Source organism: Balaenoptera borealis, assembly GCF_965194805.1.
Source record: "Balaenoptera borealis genome assembly, chromosome: 7".
NCBI lineage: Eukaryota > Metazoa > Chordata > Mammalia > Artiodactyla > Balaenopteridae > Balaenoptera > Balaenoptera borealis.
Genome location: NC_138864.1, coordinates 13942067 through 13967989, shown reverse-complemented (window position 1 = coordinate 13967989; position 25923 = coordinate 13942067). Strand labels below are relative to the sequence as shown.

The 25923-nt window shown below is 38.3% G+C and overlaps 1 protein-coding gene across 1 annotated transcript in view; it reads right to left on the bottom strand.

The window, feature by feature from the left end:
* The window catches only part of COA1 (cytochrome c oxidase assembly factor 1), a 240344-nt gene that overhangs the window by 44789 nt on the left and 169632 nt on the right, over nucleotides 1–25923 (bottom strand). The window lies entirely within an intron of this gene.

The following is a 25923-nucleotide window of genomic DNA, read 5'->3' as shown; positions in this document are numbered from 1 at the left end:
GGCGGGGGCTGAGAGAACAGCTGCCAGAGCCGGGAATGTGTCAAAGGGACATGCATCCTACTAGCCATTTCGAGGACAGCATCAGGAAGGCCACCCCTGAGCTGCTGGGGAAGCCTCCCCTGCACTTCCCCATCTGTGCACCTCACTCACACGTACTCCCAGCCGGTGGCAGGCTCCCCATGCGTATCCCCCCTGCCCCACACTTTCAGTGAAGGGATGTGTTCAACGCTCTGTATGCAAATAAAACTGTGTTTAAAGAGATGTAAATACAATGGAATGTTATTGAGCCATAAAAAAAAACAAGGAAATCCTATCATTTGCAACAACGTGGACGAACCTGGAGGACATTATGCTAAGTGAGATAAGCCAGACAGAGAAACAAATATACTGCCTGATCTCACCAATATGGAGAATCTTAAAAGGAAACTGAACACACAGAAACTGAGTAGAAGGGGGGTTGCCAGGGGCTGGGGTGGGACGGGGAAATGGGGAGAGGTTGGTCAAAGGGTACCAACATTTAGCTGTTAGGTGAATAAATCCTGAGGATCTATGTACAGCGTGACTACAGCAAACACAGCACAATGTACAGTATGGTGACTATATTCTGGTATTATATAACTGAAATTTGCTAAAAGAGTCGATCTTAAGGGTTGTCTCACACACACACACACACACACACACACAAAAAGTGAGGTAATGGTTGTGCTAACTTGATTGTGGAAATACTCTCACAATCTATACAAATATCAAATCATCATGTTGTACACTTTAAATATGACAGTTTTGTCAATTATACCTCAATAAGGCTGGAAACAAATTGGCTGTTTAAAGCAAACTTAATAATAAAGTATGTGGGTTTATAACATGCAGAAATAAAATATATGATAAAAATAGCACAAGATGAGAGTGCAGAATAGAAGTATATTGTTGTAAGATTCTTGTGTGAAACGGTATATTACTTAAAGGTAAATTAATAAAGTTAGATATATAAACCCTAGAGTAACTACTAAAAATAATAAAACAAAAGGTATAGCTTAATCAGCCAATAATGGAGATAAAATGGAATCACAAAAAAATACGCTATTAATCCAAAAGAAAGCAGAAAAACATGAAGAAAGAGGAACAAAGATGAGACACGTAGAAAACGGAGAGCAAGATGGCAGATTTAAACTTGATCATACTGAAAATAAATGTAAACTGTCTAAACACTATGCTTAAAAGGCAGAGATTATCATAATGGATAAAAGAAAAAAAGCAAGACTCAGTGATATACCATCTGCAAGAATTAGTTGGTCAATGACACTAATGTTCCTAAGGCCTACAAAACTATAAAATACCCTCTTCCCTATACCTGGGAAATTACTGGACAGTGCAGGAAGGAGGGCCCAGAAAGGTCCTCACGTCACAGTGGGTCAAGAAATTTTGCGTCAATAAAAAATGTTGCTGCCAGGGAGTGAACAAATGCAGAAAGTCAGAATTACGGATTCTGCCTTTCTGGCAGCCCTAACATAGAATGTGCTGAGGAGACGGACACTTTGGGTGAATTCAAGCCTCCCAGCCACATGGAGAATAACATTAATTTGAAAAGGCTGGGGGAGTCAGTTGTCCTAATTCATATCACACTGACCCACTGAGGCTTCTGCAAAATCAAGCCCCCAATACCAATTAACTCTACAACAGTCACTGTGCAATGAGAAAAAACTTGGCGCTGTATCAAGTCAAGGCTTACATCATTTGCAGGAGCTAACAGCTGTGTTGGCTACATCTTGGCAAGCAGGGCTATCAAACATGCACTTTAGCCTGCTGAGCAAGTCAGCCCAATAAAACAGGTAACCAGGCAGTGGCCCAGCATTTTCCTCCTCTGTAAAGTAGAAGCAAGATATACATTTCACTCAGTCTCTTTCATAAATAGGAAGCTATGAGCAACTGCATTTTTTGCCATATAGGTAATTTCCCTGATAAGCATTACAAAGTGACAAAAAAAAATTTCTTAAGGGTTAGGGCAGGGCGGTTAGCACTACTGGATCAGCCTGAGCTTGAATTCCTGGAAAGCAGCAGACAACAACAGAATAGTTTCAAAATTTTACGTAGCCTCTTAACATGGATTGTGGTTTTTTAAAGCCAGTGAGCAAATACTGAGGAGGTGTGTCTTAAGGATAGTCAGAGCTGAGTGAGAGTAGACAGTCTTACAGTGGGTTGTTTTACGCAAGGATCTAGGTGAGAAACATGGAGCCAGGATTCATAAGGGAAATCAAGGCAGCCAATGAAATAATCAGGTGATGAGGGAAGTGGGAAAGCCAAGTGGGTGACTTTTTCTGAGGAGCAGTATAAATGCTTGCATTCATTTTCTATGGCTATTGTAACAAATTACCACAAACTTAGTGGCCTAAACTAACACAAATTTATTATCTTACAGTTCTGTTAATCAGAAGTCTAACACTGATCTCACTGGGCTAAGATCAGGGTGTCAGTAGGATACATCTTTTCGGGGGGCTATATGGAAGAATTTGTTTCTTTGCCTTTTCCATCTTGTAGAGGTCATCCTCTTTCCTTGACTGTGGCCCCTCCCTCCAACTTCAAAGCTAGCAACAGCAGGCCTAGCCCTTTTCACACTGCCATCTCTGGTTCTCTCTTCCAATTCCCTCTTCCACTTTTAGGGACCCGTGATTACAGTGGGATCACCAAATTAATCCAGGATAATCTCCATATTTTAAGGTCAGCTGAATAGCAATCTTAACTCCCCTTTACCACGTAACCTACCATATTCAGAGGTTCCAAGGTTTGAATGTGAACATACTGCCAGGGGTGGGGGGATGGCGACCACATTATTCTGCCTACCACAGTGCTGCCAGCAGCTTTCCATAGGGACTTCTCTACTGATTTCCATGAATAAAGCCACGTTGTTTAAAGAGGGGAAACAGCACAGATTCGGGGAAATACAGGTAGCCATTGTGATTCCAAGTCTGAGATTCTGCAGATCTTCAGGAAGAGGTGTGGACAAGGCTCCAAGAATGCATCCACAGTACTGCAGATTGGACTGGCTCAGGATAGAGCGGCTGGGAAACTTAGTGCCACTAAGAAGACAGACACCAAAAAAGGGGGGGGGGGTTAGGGGAGGGTCAGGGTTTGAGTCCAAGATGTGGCGCTAACTGCAAGATCTTACTTAGGCAAGTCACTTAACTGCTGTGTCCTACTTTCCTCTTCTGTAAAATGAAAAAGTTGATTTAAATTATCTTTTAAAGTCTCTTCCAAGTCAAAGTGCTATAATGTAATAGGGGAGAAAGGAATAAAAGAGACCAGAAGTTTACTCTCCTTAAATTTAAAACCAGGGCTTAGCATTTCATCTTCCCATGGGAATGGAGAATAGCAGACTTTTTTACTTTGAAGCCAAATAAATGATACCTTGAAAACACTAAGTATGTGGGAAAATCTGACTCTCTATAGCATTATTTCTTAAATTTTTGACTAATCCATGTAAATTTAAAAAGCCAACAGATGACATATTTTGATGATTCTAATAATTAAAATATATAAAATGATAATATTATACCATTAGGAAAAGAAAGAAAATCTTAGGTTAACCAATCTTTGGTGTTGGGGAGGAAGGATTGGGAACGGTGGAGGAACCAGTTCCTAGGAAGCAGGAAGTGTCATTCAGGACAAATTATGAGTTATGAAACTGGTAACTAACATATTAATAAACACCTAGAACACAACCTTAAAAACAAAAAAATTAATCAAATGCCCAGTCTACATGATTTCAGAATACTAATTTTAAAAAGATAAAGTACTGAAATATACTATGTAGTTTATCCTTATTACACAAGAATAGTGCCCATGATATGTGAATACTTACTGATTGTAGCAATTCTCAGGTATTCAATATAACTCAATCTCCAGAAACAATACCTAGGCTTTTTGCCAGAAAGAACTGATTATAATCATTAACATCCTACACAAATGTACCAGAGGAAGACAGAAAAGTATAAAGAATTACAGTCAACCTAAAAGTAAAGGAATATCTCCTCTAAAATAATAATCCAGATATCCACTTTTTGGCCTCAATTAACACTTATATAAATATTAGTAAGGTAGGCTTTGGGAATTCAGAAATAAATCTATCTGGGTAATTTATACAGTAAGAAGAGAGCTACAGGTTTTGTAAATGACTGCCTGTTCTAAATGGTGAATGTGTGAAAGAAAACTATGTGGAGCCAACAGTTTAAGGACATCATAGCTGGAATTAGGACTACAGTATTTACAGAGGGATCATGGGAGGAAAGTTGTGGTTCTGGTGACAATGAATTAAACATTTGGAAACCTAAGCCCCAGTCCCCATATTCTCTAAAGGCCTAGGTTTGCTCACCTGTAAAATAACAAGGTTCTAGTATTTGAGAGGATAACAGCTATTTTTCACATTTACTGAGGGCAAATATTAAGAAGCAGGCGTACACTGTCAAACGAACACCTTATGATGGATAAGGGAATAATTTTACATTAGAAAGTTTTGTTAAATATTGCAACATGCCATCAAAAGAGCCTGTAAATTACTCTTTTGTTTAATAGTAAACTTTATTTCTAGAGCAGTTTTAGGTGCACAGGAAAGTTGGGCGGGAAGTACAGAGAGCTCCCATGTATCCCCTGCCCCCATACACACAGCCTTCCCCACTATCAACATCCTGAACCAGAGTGGGACACTGATTACAATCAATAAACCTACAGTGACACATCGTCATCATCCAAAGTGCATAGTTTACATCACGGTTCACTCTTGGCGTTAACATTCTATGGGTTTTGACAAATGTATAACAACATGTATCCACCATTACAGTATCATACAAAACAGTGTCACTGCCCTAAAAGTCCTCTTGATTTTGCCCATTCATCCCTCCCTCCCTCCCTGCCAACCCTGGCAACCACTGATCTTTCTACTCAAATTACCTTGTTTTAAGGTCAAAGGCTTTCCTAAGACAAAGGTGGGAAGACTTTCTATATGGCCATTCAACATCCTAAGCTGTCTTTACTCACTGTCATACAACGTCACAGAGCACCTGAGCTTTGTCACTATTGTAACAGTACAGTATAAGGAAACTCCCAGGAGAATGAAAATATGTCACTCAAGAAATTTAATACTGGGCTTCCCTGGTGGCGCAGTGGTTGAGCAAGCCCTGGTCTGGGAAGATCCCACATGCCGTGGAGCAACTAGGCCCGTGAGCCACAACTACTGAGCCTGCACGTCTGGAGCCTGTGCTCCGCAACAAGAGAGGCCACAATAGTGAGAGGCCCGCGCACCGCGATGAAGAGTGGCCTCCGCTTGCTGCAACTAGAGAAAGCCCTCGCACAGAAACGAAGACCCAACACAAAAATTAATTATTTAATTAATTAATTAATTATATTTAAAAAGAAATTTAATATTAGTAAGTTATTGGTATATTAATTATAACAATATTCTGATATTGTACTCCTCTAAACTTCAAAGAATTTTAGAGAATGTGGTACAAGGTGACTAGCTGAAAGCAAGCAAGCAGTATTTTTGTCCTTACCATTTTTTACCAGTGGTCTTTAACATTTATGATGTTATTTTCAATCTTTATTTTTCAACAGATGCTAAAGGTATAGCTAAAATAAAAGAAACTGGTATTTCCTGCTCCTGATAGTAATAAAAAGGCTTCATCATAATGCCCTACCAGCTTCTGCTTCCCGCCTTTCCGTCAAGAAATGAAAAATTAAGTTCACTGTGTGGCTCATTCTACAGATCAAAACTCCAGCTTTTATAATTTTTTTTTTTTTTTAACAGCAGTGGTCAAAATACTGGAAATCAACAGCTGCCAAAAAAGCAGAACCTGGCAATTTACATTTATGAGACATACGTCACAGTTAAGAAAAACCATGGTGGTCATTCCTCAGAGCTTTTCCCTGACTCAAGCCTGACTTAGGGCTGCTTTGCAAGCCCTAACCCTAGACTCAGATCCACAGTCAGGCAGGTATGGAAGACCCGAACTGCCCCGGATAACTGGGTGAGGCCCTCGTCACCTAGAGCACGTTTCCACTTGCCAAAAGAGCTCATTTCCAGTCAGACAGGGAGAGAGCTGATGAGAGAGAAGGCAGAAAAGACCATGGTCTCTTATGGGTCTCCAACTATAATACACTGCCAGGAGGCCAGTTTTCAGATGAAGAAGTGTTATCTTGGATTTTCAAGACATTTTCTATGTATCATGTATCATTTTGGTTCACCATATAACCTAAGGTGAGTACACTTTGATATGAAATCTTGTTGTTCAAGGCAGGCAGCATAAGATCTGATTTTTTTTTTTAATTTATTTATTTTTGGCTGCACTGGGTCTTCGTTGCTGCGCGTGGGCTCTCTCTAGTTGCGGCGAGCGGGCACTACTCTTCGTTGCGGTGCGCGGGCTTCCCATTGTCGTGACTTCTCTTGCTGCGGGGCACAGGCTCTAGGCACGCGGGCTTCAGTAGTGTGGCTCGCGGGCTCTAGAGCACAGGCTCAGTAGTTGTGGCGCACAGGCTTAGCTGCTCTGTGGCATGTGGGATCTTCCCGGACCAGGGATCGAACCCATGTCCCCTGCATTGGCAGGCAGATTCTTAACCACTGCGCCACCAGGGAAGCCCAAGATCTGATCTTTACAAATCACATCTTCCCTAGCAGAGGGCACAGTGACTGGAATGGTGGGGGAACAAGTGTGGCTTCTGCATGGCTAGTAACGTTCTGTTTCCTGATTTGGGTGCTCGTTAGACAAGGTGTGCAGGTGCGTACTTTTATCAGTATTCATGAAATACTTCAATAACAAGCTCAAACCAAAACAAAAATCAAACATTCAGCAATAGAAACAAAGAGTAATAGGTAAGAACAGGCAATTCACAGAAACTCAAAAGGCCAATAAACTCTGAAAAGAAGTCCCACCCCTCTCGAACTCCAGAATCCTTTCCCTAATGCCCTCAGAAACACCTCTATCATCCCCAATTACTCAACCTTTTCTCAGACATTCCTGCTTGGGACACAACCCTGGCTGCACATACAATCACCTGGGAGTTTTAAAAAATTACCTAAGCCTGAGCTCCACCTCAGACTATCTGAGTCAGAATCTCCAGAGGCTGGGACCCAGGAAATGGTATGTTTACAAGTCCTCCCTGGTGATTTAAATGTGCAACCAGGGTTGAGAGCCACTGCCAACTGAAACCTGGCTCTCCCTGCAGCCCTCTTCAGTCCGCTGTCTTTATTCTCACACTCTCCCCCCATTAGGCTGGAGGCAAGAGAGATGCTCTTATTTCTCATTGCCACTTCCAAACTACCGTCACACCTGCTCCCTAAGAGTCCAGCTTTCAATCTCACATTATCAGACCACACCATCCCTAATTCTCCTGTTGTGGTCATCAACATGACACCCCCAACCTCACTCCCTAATGGTTTTACCTCGTGGCTGTGATACTCTCTCCAACACTGTTCTTATCAAAATGCACAATTTAAGAAATCAAAAAATACCTTGAGACAAGAGAAAATGGAAAAACAACATACCAAAACTTATGGAATGTAAAAAGAAATGAAATTGAGTTATTTGTAGTGAGGTGGACGGACCGAGAGTCTGTCATACAGGATGAAGTAAGTCAGAAAGAGAAAAACAAATACCGTATGCTAATACATATATATGGAATCTAAAAAAAAAACTGGTTCTGATGAACGAGAAGCAGGTCAGGAATAAAGACACAGACGTGGAGAATGGACTTGAGGACATGGGGAGGGGGAAGGGGAAGCTGGGATGAAATGAGAGAGTAGCACTGACATATATACACTACCAAATGTAAAACAGATAGCTAGTGGGAAGCAGCTGCATCGCATGAGGAGATCAGCTCAGTGCTCTGTGACCACCTAGAGGGGTGGGATAGGGAGGGTGGGAGGGAGACGCAAGAGGTAGGGGATATGGGGATATATGTAGAGCTGATTCACTTTGTTATACAGCAGAAACTAACACACCATTGTAAAGCAATTATACTCCAATAAAGATGTTAAAAACAAACAAACAAAACTTAAATGTCTATATGAAGAAACAAGAAAAATCTCAAATGAACAACGTTACATTACAACTCAAGGAACTAGAAAGGAAAGAACAAACGAAGCCCAAAGTTTATAGAAGGAAAGAAATAAAGATCAGAGCAGAAATAAATGAAATAAAGACTAAAAAGACAATGGAAAAGATCAATGAACTAAGAGCTGGTTCTTTGAAAAGATAAAATGGACAAACCTTTAGCTAGACTCATCAAGAAAAAAAAAACAAAAAAAGAAAGGACTCAAAGTCCGAAATGAAAGGGGAAACGTTATAATCAATACCACAGAGGTACAAAGGATCATAAGAGACTACTATGAACAATTATATGCCAAGAAATTTGACAACCTAGAAGAAATGGATAAATTCCTAGAAACAAAATGATGATTAAAATATCCGCACAGATGATCCCTGACATCCTCCTCTCCTCTCAGAATCTGGTCCTTCACTTGACCACAGCTATTCATTCCCACAGTCGTACCCTAGAACTTGTCATTACCAATAACTTGACCCCCTCCACAATCTCAATTTCCAGCATCTTACTCTCCAGCCACCCCCTCATTTTTTTCAGCTCACCTCCTCAAATATCTTTACTCCCGTACATTTTTTTATATAAATTTATTCATTTATTTATTTATTTTTGGCTGCATTGGGTCTTCGTTGCTGTGCATGGGGTTTCTCTAGTTGTGGCGAGTGGGGGCTACTCTTCGTTGCGGTGCGCGGGCTTCTCATTGCAGTGGCTTCTCTTGTTGTGGAGCACGGGCTCTAGGCACATGGGCTTCAGTAGTTGTGGCACACAGGCTCAGTAGTTGTGGCACACGGGCTTAGTTGCTCCACAGCCTGTGGGATCTTCCCGGACCGGGGATCAAACCCGTGTCCCCTGCATTGGCAGGCAGATTCTTAACCACTGTGCCACCAGGGAAGTCCCTTTACTCCAGTATTTTAAAGCCCAGTTCTACAATCCATTGATCCTACCACCTTTTACTGTCCTTCACCCAACCTAGAGTCCATGGTCCATCATTACAATCCCGCTCTTTTGAACACACCCTCAACTATCTTGACCCCTCTTCCTCTATCATTATCACCAGGCAAACCCCAATCCTAGATAAATCCTACCTCCACCTTATCTGCACAGGTGAATTGTTTAACTCTGCTGACTGACCTCACTATCTACCAATGACCACTGACTCCAAGTGGGCCATGCTGCGGCCTTGTAATCATAGACAATTTCTCTGCTGTCCTGAATGATTAGATCACACCTTTTCCTCTCATCTCACTTCTACACCTCCTTCCCCCTCCCAGGCTTCTTAATTCACTGAGAAAATAAAAGCAGTCAGAATCTATCAGTTTACCTACATTTGTGCCAAAGTACTCTTGCCTTCCCTTTGCCACCATGGATGTGCTCCTATTGAAACCAGTCCCTCCACTGTATGCTAGATCCCATCTCCTTTCATCTGCTCAACCTCATTCCAGCAATTCTCCCCTCTCTCTTATGCATCATCAATTTCTCCCTCTTTACTGTATCACTCATATCAGCATCAAACATGCTATAATAGCCCCTATCTTTGAAAAAACTTTCTTAATCCCATGTCTTCTTCTAGCAACAGTCCCATTTCTCTACTCTGCCATGGAGAGAAATTCTTCAAAAGAGGTGTCTATTTTTGCTATCTCCAAATCCTGTCTTCCCATTCTCTGAGGGTATACCAACCTAGTCTTTTTTATTTTATTTATTTTATTTTTTTTTGGCTGCGTTGGGTCTTCGTTGCTGTGCACGGGCTTTCTCTAGTTGCAGCGGGCGGGGGCTACTCTTCCGTTGCGGCACACAGGCTTCTCATTGCGGTGGCTTCTCTCATTCCGGAGCACAGGCTCTAGGCACACGGGCTTCAGTAGTTGTGGCACGCGGGCTCAGTAGTTGTGACTCACGGGCTCTAGAGCACAGGCTCAGTAGCTGTGGCACATGGGCTTAGCTGCTCCATGGCATGTGGGATCTTCCCGGACCAGGGCTTGAACCTGTGTCCCCTGCACTGGCAGGCGGATTCTTAACCACTGCGCCACCAGGGAAGCCCCACCAACCTAGTCTTTACCTCCTCACTACTCCACAGAAAAAGCTCCCGTGAAAGTCTTTAATGACCTCCATATTGTTAAAACCAAAGGTCAAGTCTCAGCACTCACCTTACCTGATCTATCAGAGCATATCTGACATCACCAACCAATCCTTCTTTGAAACAGATTCCACACTAGGCTTCTAGGGCACTACTTGCTCTGGTTCTCCTCCTCCCAACCGAGCACTCATTTTCAGTCTCTCTTGTTGGTAAGCTTCATCTTTCTGACCTCTGAACACTGGGCTGACCCAGGGCTCTTCTCGGACTTCTTTTCTATCTCCACATTCATCCCTTCATCCAATCTCACAGCTTAAACTCCTCCTCTATGCTGACATCCTTGCCTCTAGCTCAGACTTCTTCGTATTCCAGACTCATGTATCTACCTGCCTCGTCAACATCTTAACCTAAATGCTAAGGAGGCATCTAGAACTTGCTTGCTCAAAATCAAACTCCTGAATTCTCTCTTCTCCCCAAACCTGATTCTCCCAGGAATCTCTTTCAATGAATGGCAACTCTAACCTTCCCACTGTCTCGGCCAAAAACTTTCGTACATTTTCTCTCACATCCCACATCTAAAATATCAGCATACCTTGTTGACTCTGCTTACAAACATATCCAGACTGTGAACACTTTTCATCACCTTCATCTCCACCCTGGACTAAGTCACCATCATCTTGCTTGAATTATAACAACGACTCCCTAATGAGTCTCCTTGTTTCTCCCATTAGCCTCTCTTACAGTCTCCTCTCAGCACCACAACACTCTATGATCCTTTAAAAGCCTAAATGAGACGATGTCTCTCCTCTGTTCAAAATCCTCACATTTCAGATGGTAATCACACTCAAGGTAGAACACAAAGTCTCCATAATGGCCTATGAGGCTCACTATTCATTCTCTCACCTCACCTCCTACTACCCCCTTGCTTACTCTATTTCAGCTGCCCTGGCTTCCTTGTGATTCTGTGAACATGTCACACACAAGGATCTTCTCATCTGTTATCCTCTCTGCCTGGAATGTTCTTCCTCCAGTGATCCACAAGGTACTTGCTCTCTTCTCTCTCTCTCCACAGCACTTATTACCATCTAAGATACTGCGTATTTTCCTGTCTATTCATTTTCTGCCTCCATTTACTAGAATGTAAGCACACGGGACTTAGCAGTACTCAGTTCATCCGTTGTGTGAATGAATGGTACTTATGCTCATTAATAATTAGTAAAGTGCAAATTAGAGCAATATGAAAAGTCATTACCTACCAATCATATGCCAAGAATTTAAGTCTGATAAAACCAAGAATGATCGGAGCATGGAACAGAAACTTTTATACACCAGAGGTGGGAGTATAATGCAAGTACTTTAAAGAACAATTTGGCAATATCTAGTAAAGCTGAAGATGCATATACCCTTCAACCCAGCAATTACACTTCTATGTATATATCCTAGACCCTAGGGCCCACAGCAACTCTCTTACAAGTACACAAGAAGATCTCTGCAAGAATACTCACTCCCATGTTGTTTGTAAATGCAAAACAACCAGAAATCTAAATACCTACCAAAAAGAAATGTATAAATTATAATAGATACATATAATGGAATACTATATAACAGCTAAATGATTAATGACCAACCTACAAATATCAACATGCTTGTTAATATGCTGAACGAATGAAAAGCAACTTGCAGAATGGTATTATAGTATGATGCTATGTGTGTGTGTTTGTGTGTGTGTGTGTGTGTATATATATACACACACACACACACATACACACACACACACATATAATTGAATATATGTAATTGAAAACACAGAAAATGAACCAATCTTGTATGTAACTATATTTCTATATAATAATATATATCAGGACAGTGTTTACCTGTGAGGAGGAAGGGAAGAAGAGAGAAAAATAGAATCAGGGAGGATTATACAGGGTGCTTCAACTGTACCTATTTTGTTTTATTTCTTAAAAAAGAAAAGCCTGTCAAGTATGGGAAAATATTAGAATTTGACAGAAGTAGATGACAGCCATATGGGTATTTGTTACGTTATTCTCTAAACTCTTCTGTAATCTTAAAATATTCATAATTTTAATGAACTATATTACATCTAAGAAAACTTATATGATTAAAATTTCCTATTTCCAAACTTCGTAAATAACAATGGCCAGCTTCTTCTAATTGAAATGAATGGTAAGGCTGCCAGGGCTTCTCTGAAAATTCTGGAATTCCACAAGAAGAGGGTTGGCTGCCAGCACACTCACTCTTCCACCTCAGCTTCCTTTCCTTAAAAAGACCTTCGAGTGGCACATTTCTATTTAAATATTAATCATCTGTAAACACTACCACATAAATACACCCCTAGGGAGGGTTGTGAAGTGGAAATGCAATTTGAAGCAGACACAGCAATCGGCACCAAGACCCATGTGAGTTTCTAAAATCACCAGTTGGTACAGATGACTGATGTAAAGGTAGATAACTACTCTTTCACTTAGAGCCTTAGGCTTCTGAATTACAGTAGGACCGGTGAGTCTCTTCTGTTTTCTCAGACCTTTTACCAAAATTAGAAAGTGCCTATGTAACTTGAACTCAGAAGAAAAATTCTCAAGATCACTTATTAATTTGAATAATACAGGATAAAAATCCAGGAACATTAAAACATAATCTTTAGGAAAACTCATGATTGCAAGGTCAAAACAAAAGTTGTGGAATCACATATAATATGAAAAACTAATGTTTAGCTCTTAGATAAATCAGACAGATTAATTTCACTGACAGCAACACAACCAACTTGCTCTTATAAGCAAGACTGTTTTTAAAAACCTCAAACATGAAAACTAATACACAATTTGCAGAAGCAAAGGCATAAACCCAGCTGACTGGTATAAATGACAAACCTCTCCGTGCTATGGTTTCCTTGTTGTAATACCCTGTAAAAATACTGAATACTTGCCACCCACTAACATTTACACAGAACCTTTTGAGAATCACAGGACAAAAGGCAATGCAAAACCTGCTTTATAACCAGAGTGAAGGTTTAGAGTTGATTCACTAGGCAGCCATGAGCTGAAAATGATGAGGCAACTAGCATAAGAACAACTCTATTTTTCTAATTATTTGTATAAACTGTGTTAGTGGCTACGTGATGTGAATCATCAATAGCTTGCCATACTTGTGATTCGTACTTGGTTGGGTACTTGGTTTCCAAGGACACTAATCTAAACTAGGATGTGCTTTTAAAAGCCCGTTATCAGCCATTACTGATTAAATAACTAATCTTCACAAGGAGATATTGCTTGGAGGGCACACCAAGCACACACTTCTACCACACAAATGTTCCGTCTGTATGAGGGCTGATAGATCCATTCTGAAAAGCGTCTGCACATTTGAAAGTCAGAAGCCCTCACCACCACGACCGCTTTATATTAGCTTAAACGTTTTTGCAATTGTCCACCAGAAAGTTTCAAATTCCTCTGGGGTTTATTTTAGCACTGAAGAGACATCTAGAGCTTGGGAAAACTCAACAGCAGCATGGGTTAGAAAAGCTACAATTATATCTTGACTGCCTTCATCAAATTATAGGAGTGGGAGGTGAAGACACTGAGACACTCACAGAAGAACAAACCCTTAAAGTTGAATCCTGCACTCTGATACACTAGGATCAAATGCAGAAGTCACACATACCCCTTTGCTTGGTAAATTTTACAGAAAGAACAATGGGGAGTGCATAGTTCATCCTGTCGTGAGAGGAGACAGTGCACCTTTCTGGATGTAACCAAGGTACTTATTATAATTTAATTAAAAGCTCTTAATTCACTTTATTAATTACAGAGTAATTATGTCTGTGTAAAGGGAACCGTGGGCTTTGCAGAGTCAACTTATTATTTGTTTTACAAAAAAAGTGAAAACTGTTTTCTCTAAGAACTAATTAGCATGGGTGTGTTTTATATTCGCTCCTAATACAGTTTCCAATCTTGAAAGATACCACAGACAGCACCACTGTCACACTGTCACAAAAAGGAAATTTTAAACAATTCTGTTAGAAATGTTTTAATTGATTCACTGTGTCCTAGAGAGAAGCTTATTTGATATCTTACAAGTAATACCACAGCTATTTAGAATGCTGTTAACATCCCAACACCTAATTAGCATATCATACACGCTACCACTTCAGAATGAGAACTATCTTAGAAGTCATGGCCAAAGGCATTTGAGAAATAAGTTGAAAGAGAAATTGGGCAGGAAGTGGGGAATTCCTGGGGCATGATTAAAGTCAGCCTGACTTTCCAAATACACAAATACCAGGGCATGGGACTATTTTAGGTACATTTTTGGTCTGCCCTTTTGATTCTTCATCTGGTAGATCTACGTTAAGGATTATAAATATATTTATATATCAGTATTTAACATCACTTTGTAAACACTTAAAGGGCAAGGGAAAACTTAACTTCTGCCTCTTTAGTGTCCCTCACTAAACAAAAATCAAGACCATGCCAGCAAATCCAGGATGCTCTATGATTCTGATGGATCTTGTCCAAATTAGGCCCTAAATATTTAGCATATTTAGCATCATCTGGCGGCCAATTTATTCTTTAAACTTGAGAAGGAAGTATGGACCATAATAAGTAATGTAAAACCTCAAATCAGTAATAATATTCCAACATCAGTGTAAATTAACGCTTTTGGAGTTGTTCAATTTGAGTCATAGATACATGGCTGTATGTTATCCTAATTTTGTCTATGTATGAAGTTTTCCATAATAAAAGAACAAAGAACGCAAGCCTCTGAAAGTGGCCTGATTTGTCTCATGGAAAAATTCTTTAGACCCACATTCTAACTAATTCTGTCCTCAGACTGCAAATATAATTTCTGGTAACATCAGAGAAAAAAACTAGCAGAGAAGCCCTGGTAAGTGTTCCAAAAATGGAGGATGATCCCTGAACGTAAATGAGGGGAAGAAAAAAACTTAAATTTATAGTTTAATACTCAAGCTCATACTGATCTTGCTGTATTTTATTACAGTAGCTCCATTTTAAAAAATGGGACAGCTAATGTTCTTTACAGTTTACAAATGCAGTAAGTTAAGAAAATGAAGCCACAGCAACATTGGCTTCTGCACCCAGAACAAATACCTCTCTACGAGGTGCTCTGTAAAGAAGTACTTCTCAGGTTATCGTAGACTCAGAGGCGTCCCCCGCCTCAAAGAAATTATAATATGGACTAACATATCATTTTATCAACAGCAGTAATGAGTTTATTAGGCCAATACATCCTGCCTACCTTACCTATTTTCATTTCTACAAAAGAAAGCTACAAACAAAACCAAAAGGCTTATGTAGACTCAGAACAATATATGACTATGAAGAATCCTTTTCATAAGAAGTTAAAATACTTCTTTACCACTAAATTATTTTTAAGGAATGAAGTGTGAAAACTCTTTTAGTAATTAACAAATAAAAGGAGAGAAAAAATTTCATCTTTCATATTACGGAAAAGAAAACCTCTTTTATACAAATGCTTAGAGTATTTTGATTCGAAAGCTAAAAATGCATGCAGTAATATTAGAATCTTCAGTGACCCTTTATTCTCTATACCTTGAACCTGGTTAAATTCTGGTTTGAGCCCCCTATTTATTCTATGAGCCTTCCTAAGAATTCAAGGGTTAAAGCATAATCTAGAAAAGAATGCCACTGAAATTTAGTGGAGAAAATAGAGAAATTTTACTTATTTAAAAAAGTATGAGGGGAGAGGGGATAGGACTAGATAAGAATGACCATTTAACTGTATTAGGAATACTGGTGTGCAATAAGATATTTTTTAAAAAGAGGAAAAGATTTTTTAATATCACCATTATTAATACTAATTGATATAGCTAATATGACTTATAGGAAGATAATACAAAGAAATTACTCAAAACCATTACCAAAGAATCAATGAGGTTAATCAAGTGTGATATAAATGATAATCATAAAAGCCAACGTTTTTGTAAATACTCAGCAATTAGAAGAAATTTCAAAACAATATTCCATTTGCAATTTGAAAAATAAATATATTAAACCTTTTTAAATTTAATAGAATGTTTATAACTTTTATAAAACCACAAACCTCCTGGGTTAAAAATAAGGTTTGAAACAATAGAAAAAAATACCCAAAGAAGTGATAGCTTCAACTGTTTACAATTAAGACTTTTCTACAATGAAAACTAAACAACAAATGTGTCATAAGAGTTTCATTGTACTTGTCATCTTTAAAAAAATATATACTGTTTGTAGGTCACACAAAAACTTGGGAGAGCATCTGAATTTTCAAGGGCAAAGTCACTTTCTGTATGTGTGCTGGTTAAAACGGCCCCTATCTAATCTTTAAAGAGTTCAAATTTATATCATCAAGCCCCAAATTAATCATTATTCAAAGGACATATGCAAATGCTAACAAATGAGATGGAGAGGTAAGAAGGACAACCTCGTATTGAATATTTACTGGGCATTATAAAGCTGGGTAGTTCTTTTCTTATTTTTCTACTGAAGTTGAACACAAGAAGAAAAGCACGCAGAACATAAATGTTCAGCTCAGTAAATCAGAACAAGCAAGCATCCATGTAACCACCATGGAGGTCTGGAAATAGAGCACTGCCAGTACCCACAAGCCCCTTCCTGATCCCTCCCGATCATTAACCCCTTCTTCCTCTCCAAGGGGAACTATCATGACTTGTAAACACTGGGATCATATAGTATATATTCTTTAGCATGTGGGTTCTTTTGCTCAACATTATGTGTTTGAGATACATCCATTTTGTTGTGTGAGCTGAGTTTGTTCATTTTCGTTTACAGGATTTTATTTCTAGGCAGGAAGATATAATAATTTACTTACCTACTATATCACAGATGCACATTTTCCACACCTCCCCAATATGAAGCTAGACCAAATAATGCTGCTATAAGCATTCATATACGTACCACTGGGTTGTACCATTCCTGTGGGGAGTGGAACAGCAGGGTCATAACGTATACATACATTCAGCTTCAACACTGCCAACTAATTTACCCAGGTGGTTGTACCGATTTATATTCCAACAACAGTGTATGAGAATTTCCTTGCCCATATTCCTACAAACTATTGGTAGTCCTTTTAATTTAGTGTTCTGGTAGGTGTGTAGTAGTTATATGCCATTAGGGTTCTAGTTTGCATTTCTCTAATGACGTGTGGTCTTGAGCACCTTTTCTTAGTTTTACTGGACATTTGGCCATCCTTTTGGTGAAGTGCCTGCTCAAGTCTCTCACTCATTTTTCTATTGGGTTGTCTTTTTCTCACTGATCTGCAGTGACCCCTACCCCCATCCTACTGGCACAGCCACCCCTCACCTCCAAGGAACCGTAACTCCAACAGTGATGATACTACCACAATGAAGACCCCCTGTGGGCAAGTACTAGTCTACGTCATCTCACTAATCCCAGCCCTGTATGGTGTGTTCTATAACTATCCCTATTTTAGAGATGAGGCAAAAACACACAGCCAAGAAATGAGAGAGCCCGGGTTCAAGTCCAAGTCTGCTCTGGGGATCCCAAACCAGGCACCCCTCACTGCTCTCCTGCCACCATGTGCCCACATGGTCTCACTGCTCACCCAGGAAGCCTCTTGGCTGCAGAGCACACCGCCAGGCCTGTTCCCTCAGTATTCTAAATCCTATTATGCCTTCATTCATTCCACAAACCCTGTGAAAGGAAAATCAAAATGAAGTCAGTATCGCTAACAGAGCTCTCTAAAATGGAGCCAAGAGGCCACCGAGGAAGTTGAGACTTATACACCTCTCAGCCCAGATGGAAGAGCTCTTTGTCAGACTGCTGCAAATACCTTCTCCCACTCTGTGGCTTGCCCTTTCACTCTCTTAAAGGTGATTTGTGATGAACAGAAATTCTTGATTTTAATAAAATCCAGTTTATAATTTTCCTTTTGTAGTTAATACTTTTTGTGTGCTCTTTAAGAAAACTTCACATACTCTAAGGCCACATATTTTCCTATACTGTCGCCTAAAATATTTATTGTTTTGCCTTTCATAAATAGATCCACAATCCACTGGGAATTTATTTTGAGTGTGATGTGAGATAGGGGTCTTGTTTCACTTTGTTCCAAATGAATATACATGATGCTCTAGCACCATTACTGAAATACAACATTTCCACTGTTCTGTGTGCCACCTTTCCCATAAATCAAGTGTCTGTATACACATACACTTGTTTCTGGATTCCTTATTCTGTTCCACTGATCTATTGAACCAAGAGTATTGTGTATCCTTGTACCAAGAGAACACTGTCCTTATTAACCTAGCTTAATTTTCATTAAAAATCTTGAGACCTATCAAACAAGTTGTTCCACTTTGTTCTTGAAAAGTGTATTGGCTTTTCTCAGCCTTTTGCATTTTCATATAAATGTATCTCTTTTAATGATTATCACAACCCTGTATGTAACCAAATCTTATCAACCCACATTAAAAAACATGGCAAAGCAACCCTAAAGCACTTATATAACTTGACCGAGGTCATTAAACTGAACAGCCTAGATTTGAACCCAGGAGTGTGTTTGTGCAAAGGGCACACTTTACAATATCTTGCATGCCTATAAACTTACACGTGAAAATGTTATGCCTAAAAATATACACAAGTAAAAATAACAATAAAGTATTATTTTATTACCTATTCAACTTATTATAAGAAACATTGAGATAACTAATTCTACCAATGCTGGCAAATTTATTATGAAATTGGTACAACAGTACCAATTCTGCCAATAGAAGTGAAAATTACTACAATCCTTTTAGAGTTCTAAGAAACTAATAGTGACTACTACTAATAAAGGTACAAGAGAACGTGATGTCCTGAAGAATTGATTTAGTTACTGCCTGCTTAAAGCCCGATTGTTATAAAATGTGGGTCATGTCTCACTCCCGTTCTAGTGCTATTAAGGAGATGAAATGGATAGATCTTTGGTAGGTAAAGGAGAGAAAAGATTCCTGGACAATTCCCAAATGTCTGGCTTGAGCAAAGGGTACTCACAGAATTAATATTATATGAACTAATATTTCTTTAGCAAGTAGGCACTGTGGTAAGTGCTTGACATAAATTATCTCATCTCATCCTGCCAACTCTAGCAGGTATTACTGCTACCCCAAATTACAAATTAAAAAAAAAACAGGAACAGGAAAGAAAGCACAGGATATCAGATCTTAACTGAAACCCTCAGTTGCTAAGTCCTTTCCACCATAACAAACTGCTAATAACCATGTGATATCTATTTCACAGCTGAGCTGAAAAACTAGATTTTCCACTGGGGAATACACAAGTGACTCGAAAACAACAGCCAGGCAGCTGTCAGGATTTCACTGTAACTGAATGTAGTAAGTCACATGGGAGCCTTCTGACATTATTGCCCCTAGCAAAGTCACCTTTGAAAACAATACTACATTTGTTTGCTTGGGTTTTTCTGCCTTTTTTCCCCCTTAAATGCTGGCACTGTAAGCTTAAAAAAAAAAAAAAAAGATGTTTAGATCTTTAATCTATGTTAGAAACCATGTAATAGCTCACCCCACACTTTTTACAATCCCACTACAGTGACAGCAGAAATCTTGGGATTTGATTTTTAACATATTCTGACACAAATTAAAACTAGGTATTACATGTATAAACAACAAGATCCTACTGTATAGCTCAGAGAACTATATTCAATATCCTGTGATAAACCATAATGGAAAAGAATATGAAAAGAATATATACGTGTATAACCGAGTCACTTTGCTGTAAAGCAGAAATTAAACACAACAGTGTAAATCAACTATACTTCAATAAAATTTTTAAACAACAACTAGGTATTACAGACTCATGAAAAGATAAGGGATCATTATGATACACCTTGGTATAACTGGGCAGAAGAAAATAATTTTCTTATATACATAAGAGGATTGGAACTACAAGTAGGGAAGAAATGGATCTGCTTCATTCTGTACTCTTTAGACCACATTAGTAATACTGAGCAATACACTTACTCAATCAGAGTAACAATTTTTATCTAAGAGTAAGATTTATAATGCAGAGTCCTGGAAATTATTTACAAAGTTTCTATTTCATTGGGTCTGAAGATGGGGCCTAGAAATATGATTTTTTAAATGTTTCTAGAAAACAGCCAGAAAACAATTAACAAAATGGCAATAAGCACATACCTATCAACAATTACTTTAAATGTAAATGGACTAAATTCTCCAATCAAAAGACAGTGGTTGAACTGATTAAAAAAAAAACAACAAGAAGACCTATCTAAATGCTGCCTACAAGAGACTCACTTCAGATATGAGAACAAACACAGACTAAAAGTGAAGGGATGAAAAAAAGATAATCCATGCAAATGGAAACCAAAAGAAGCCTGGAGTAGCCAGGCTTAGATGATTAGACAAAATAAGCATTAAGACAAAGACTGTAGTAAGAAATAAAGAAGACCATTACATAATGAGAAAGGGGTCAATACAACAAGAGGATACATGTGTAAATACTTTTGTGCTCCCAGCACAGAAGCACATAAATATATAAAGCAAACATTAACAGACCTAAGGGAGAAATAGACAGCAGTACATTAATAGTAGGGAATGTTAATACCACATTTTCACCAACAGATAGATCATCTAGACAGATAATCAATAGGAAACATTGGCCTTAAATGACACGCTGACCAGATGGACTTACAGACATATACAGGATATCCATCCAAAAGCATCACAATACACATTCTTCTCAAGTGGCATTGGAACATTCTCCAGGATAGATCATATGTTAGGCCTCAACCAAGTCTTTAAAAAATTAAAAAGACTGAAATCACATCAAGCATCTTTTCTGACCACAAAGCTATGAAACCACAAATCAATTACATGAAGAAAACTGGAAAATTCACATATTTGTAGAGATTAAACAACATGCTACTAAATAACCAATGGTCAAAGAAGAAATCAAAAGAGAATTCAAATTACCTTGAGACAATGAAAATGGAAATACAATTTATCAAAACTTACAGGATGCAGCAAAAGTAGTTCTAAGAAGGAAATCCATAGCAATAAATGCCTACATCAAGAAACAAGAAAAATCTCCAAGAATCTAACAAGACACCTGAAGGAACTAGAAAAAGAAGAACAAATGAAGCATAAAGTTAGCAGAAGGAAGGAAATAACAAAGATCAGCACGGAAATAAATGAAATAGAGACTAAAATGAGAACAGAAAAGATCAATGTATCCAAGAGCTGCTTTTGTTAAAAGATAAACAAAACTGACAAACCTTAGCTAGACTCACCAAGAACAAAGGAGAGAGAACTCAAATAAATATAATCAGAAATTACAGAGAAGATATTAAAACTGACACCACAGAAACACAAAGGATAATAAGACTACTATGAACAATTACATACCAACAAATTGAACAACCTACAAGGAATGGACAAATTCTTAGAAACATACAACCTAACGAGACTGAGTCATGAAGAAATATCAATAGAAAACTGAACAGACTGATTGCTAATTAGGAGATTGAAATAATAACCAAAAACCTCCCAACAAACAAAAGTTCAGGACCAGATGGCTTCACTGGTGAATTTTACAAAACATTTAAACAATACCAATCCTTCTCAAACTATTCCCAAAAAAAAATCAAAGAAAAGAGCACACTTCCGAACTCATTTTATGGGCCAGCATTACCCTGACACCAAAACCAGACAAGAACATTACAAGAAAAGATAATTACAGGTGAAAATCCCTGATGAACACAGATTCAAAAATCCTCGACAAAATATTAGCAAACCAATTCAACAATCCATTAAAAGAATCATACACTGTGATCAAGTGGGATTTATTCCAGGGCTGCAAGGATGTTTCAACATCCACAAATCAATCAATGTGATATACCACACTAACAAAATGAAAGATAAAAGTCTTATGATCATCTTAATAGATGCATTAAAATCATCTGACAAAATTCCACATCCATTTATGATAAAAAAAGAAAACTCTCAATGAAGTGGGTAAAGAAGGAATGTAACTCAACATAATAAAGGCCATATATGAAAAGCCAACAGCTAACATTATATTCATGGTGAAATACTGAAAGCTCTTCCCCAAAGATCAGGAACAAGGCAAGGATGCCCACTCTAGCCATTTTTATTCAGCAGAGTATTAGAACTCCTACACAGAGCAAGAAAAAGAAAAGGCATCCAAATCAAAAAAGGAAATCAGAAAGTAAAACTTACTTTTTGCAGCTGACATATTATATAGAGAAAACCCTAAAGACTCCACCAAAACAGTTAAAACTAAGAAACAAATTCAGTAAAGTTCCAGAATACAAAACCAATAATAGAAAAAAATCTATTGGTTTCTATACACTAATAACAAAATATGAGAAATTCAGAAAACAATCCCATCTACAATTGCATTAAAAAGAATAAATACCTAGGAGTCAATTTAACCAAGGAGGTGAAAGACCTGTGGACTGAAAACAATCTAAGACATTGATGAAAGAAAACTGCAGAAGATGAAATAATAGAATGGAATGAAATAATATCCCATGTTCACTGACTGGAAAAATTAATATTGTTAAAATGTCCATACTAACCAAAGCAATCTACAGATTCAATGCAATCCCTATCAAAATTCCAATGGAATTTTTCACAGACATAGAAAAAACAATCCTAGGATTCCTATGGAACAAATAGACAAAAATCTTAAGAACAAAGCTAGAGGCATCATGCTCCCTAATTTCAAATCATATTACAAAACTATTGTAATCAGAACAGTATGGTACTGGCATAAAAACAGACACATAGATCAATGGAACAGAATACAGAACCCAGAAATAAACTCATGAATATATGGTCAGTTATTTTACAACAAAGGTGTCAAGTATATGCAGTGGGGAAAGAACAGTCTCTTCAATAAATGGTGTTGGAAAAACTGGACAACCACATGTAAAAACAATGAAACTGGAACACTATCTTACATAACACAAAAGTCAACTAAAAATGACTAAAGAATTGAATGTAAGAACTGAAACCATAAAACTCCTAGAAGAAAACATAGGTGGTACACTCCTTGACATCTGTCTTGGAGATGATTGTTTGGATTTGACACCAAAAGCAAAGGCAACAAAGGCAAAAATAAACAGTGGGACTACATCAAACTAAAAAGCTTCTACACAGCAAAAGAAACCATCAACAAAATGAAAAGGCAAGCTTCCAGAAAGGAAAAAATATTCCAAATCATATATCTGATAAGGAGTTAATATACAAAATATATAAAGAACTCATAACTCAATAGCAAAAACACACGATCTGATTTTAAAAACTGGGCAGAGAATCTGAATAGACATTTTCCCAAAGAAGACCTACAGATGTCCAACAGGCACATGAAAAGATATTCAATATCACTTAATCATCAAGGAAATGCAAATCAAAACCACAATGAGATATCATCTCACAACAGTTAGAATGGCTATTATCAAAGAGACAAGAGAGAAGTGTTGGAGAGGATGTAGAGAAAAGGGAACCCTAGTGCACAGTCAGTAGGAACGTAAATTGGTGCAGCCACAATGGAAAATGGTATGCAGATTCCTCAAAAAAATTAAAAATAGAAACACCATATGATCCAGCAATTCCAATTCTACGTATTTATCCAAAGAAAATGAAAACACTAATTCAAAAAGGTATATGCATCCCCATGTTATTGCAGCATCATTTACAGCAGTCAACATATGGAAACAACCTAAGTGTTCCTCAATGGATGAATGGATAAAGAAAACGTCACACTCACACACACACAGGAGTATTATGTAGCCAAATAAAAGAAGGAAATCTTGCCATTTGCAAAAACATGGTTGGACTCTAATGGCATTATGCTAAGTGAAGTAAGTCAGACAGAGAAAGACAAATACCATATGATCTCATTCACATATGAAATCCAAAACAAAAAAACAAACAAAGAAGTTCACAGATACAAAGAACAGATTCGCAATTGCCAGAGGCAGGGGGTGGGGGATGGAGGGTGGGCAAAATAGATAAAGGGGGGTCAATAGGTACAAACTTCCAGTTATAAAATAAATAACTCATGGGGTTGTAATGTACAGCAAGGTGACTACAGTTAATAATACTGTATTGTTGGACTTCGCTGGTGGCACAGTGGTTGGGAATCCGCCTGCCAATGCAGGGGACACGGGTTCGATCCTTGGTCCGGGAAGATCCCACATGCCGCAGAGCAGCTAAGCCTGTGTGGCACAACTACTGAGCCTGCGCTCTAGAGCCTGTGAGTCACAACAACTGAGCTTGCGTGCCACAGTTACTGAATCCTCTGCACGCCTAGAGCCCGTGCTCCGCAGCAAGAGAAGCCCATGCACCGCAACAAAGAGTAACCCCCGCTCGCTGCAACTAGAGAAACCCTGTGCACAGCAACGAAGACCCAAAGCAGCCAAAAATTTTAAAATTAAATAAATAAATAAATTTATAAAAAAAAAAACTGTATTGCATATTTGAAAGTCGCTACTAAGACAGTAGATCATTTTGCAATATATATAAATATCGAATCATGTTGTATACCTAATACCAATAAATTGCTATATGTCAACTACATTTCAATTTTTTTTTTCTTTCACCTGGTAAGAATCACTTTATTAGATCAAGTGAAAGTCGCAGGAGTATTATAAATGGAATTGTAAGAGGAGATGCAGGTTGGAAGAATTGGGCCTTTGCAAATAGATCAACTGAATCAAGCCCGGAAGTCAATGAATTGCTTACCATCATGTAATAGTGATAGATTTAAAAAATAGCTTTTTTTGAAAAACTATGTGTTAATGGTGTACACAAATAAATAGGAGTAAAACTTAGTTTCCTCCCTCAGGAGATTATAATGTCATTGGGGAAACAAATATATCAAATGGCTATAAAACAAGGCAGAATTAAATAAATGTTTAAAGGAGCAACAAGGTATGCATTGTAAAAATGTAGAGGATAGGGCTATCATTCTCCATTTGAACATTCCAAGGATAATACAAACACAATGACTCAATATAGAACTCATCATTTTTGCCCAAAACAGTCTACCTCCTATACTCTCTATCTCATTCCATCTTTACTCATAAATTCTTTTTCTTAATTTAACTTTATTTTTTTATACAGCAGATTCTTATTAGTTATCCATTTTATACATATTAGTGTATACATGTCAATCCCAATCTCCCAGTTCATCACAGCACCACCCCAACCCCCACCCCCGGCCGCCTTCCTCCTTTGGTGTCCATACATTTGTTCTCTACATCTGTGTCTCAATTTCTGCCCTGCAAACCGGTTCATCTGTACCATTACATTTCAATTTTAAAAAAAGAAAAAAGTTTCTATTTCATATGTATCAAACACATATAATCCTATATATATATATATGCATATACAAAGAAATTAATACAATAAACTCCCATATATCCACTGCCCCTGTTTTAAACACTGTTCTTTACCAGGACCTTAGAAGCCCCCTGATCTCATCCTCTTCCCTCCACTAAGGTAACTGTTATCCTGACTTCTGACTTCTGTGTTAATCATTCCCTTGCTTTTCAGATTAGTTTTGCCTTTAATACACATATACATACATACATATATAAATATATATATCCCTGAACAATATATTTTTGGTTTTTAAAAACTTAATAGAAATCACACACCTAGATACACAAGGGCATGGTACCCTTATAGATGAAGGACAGTAAGGAAG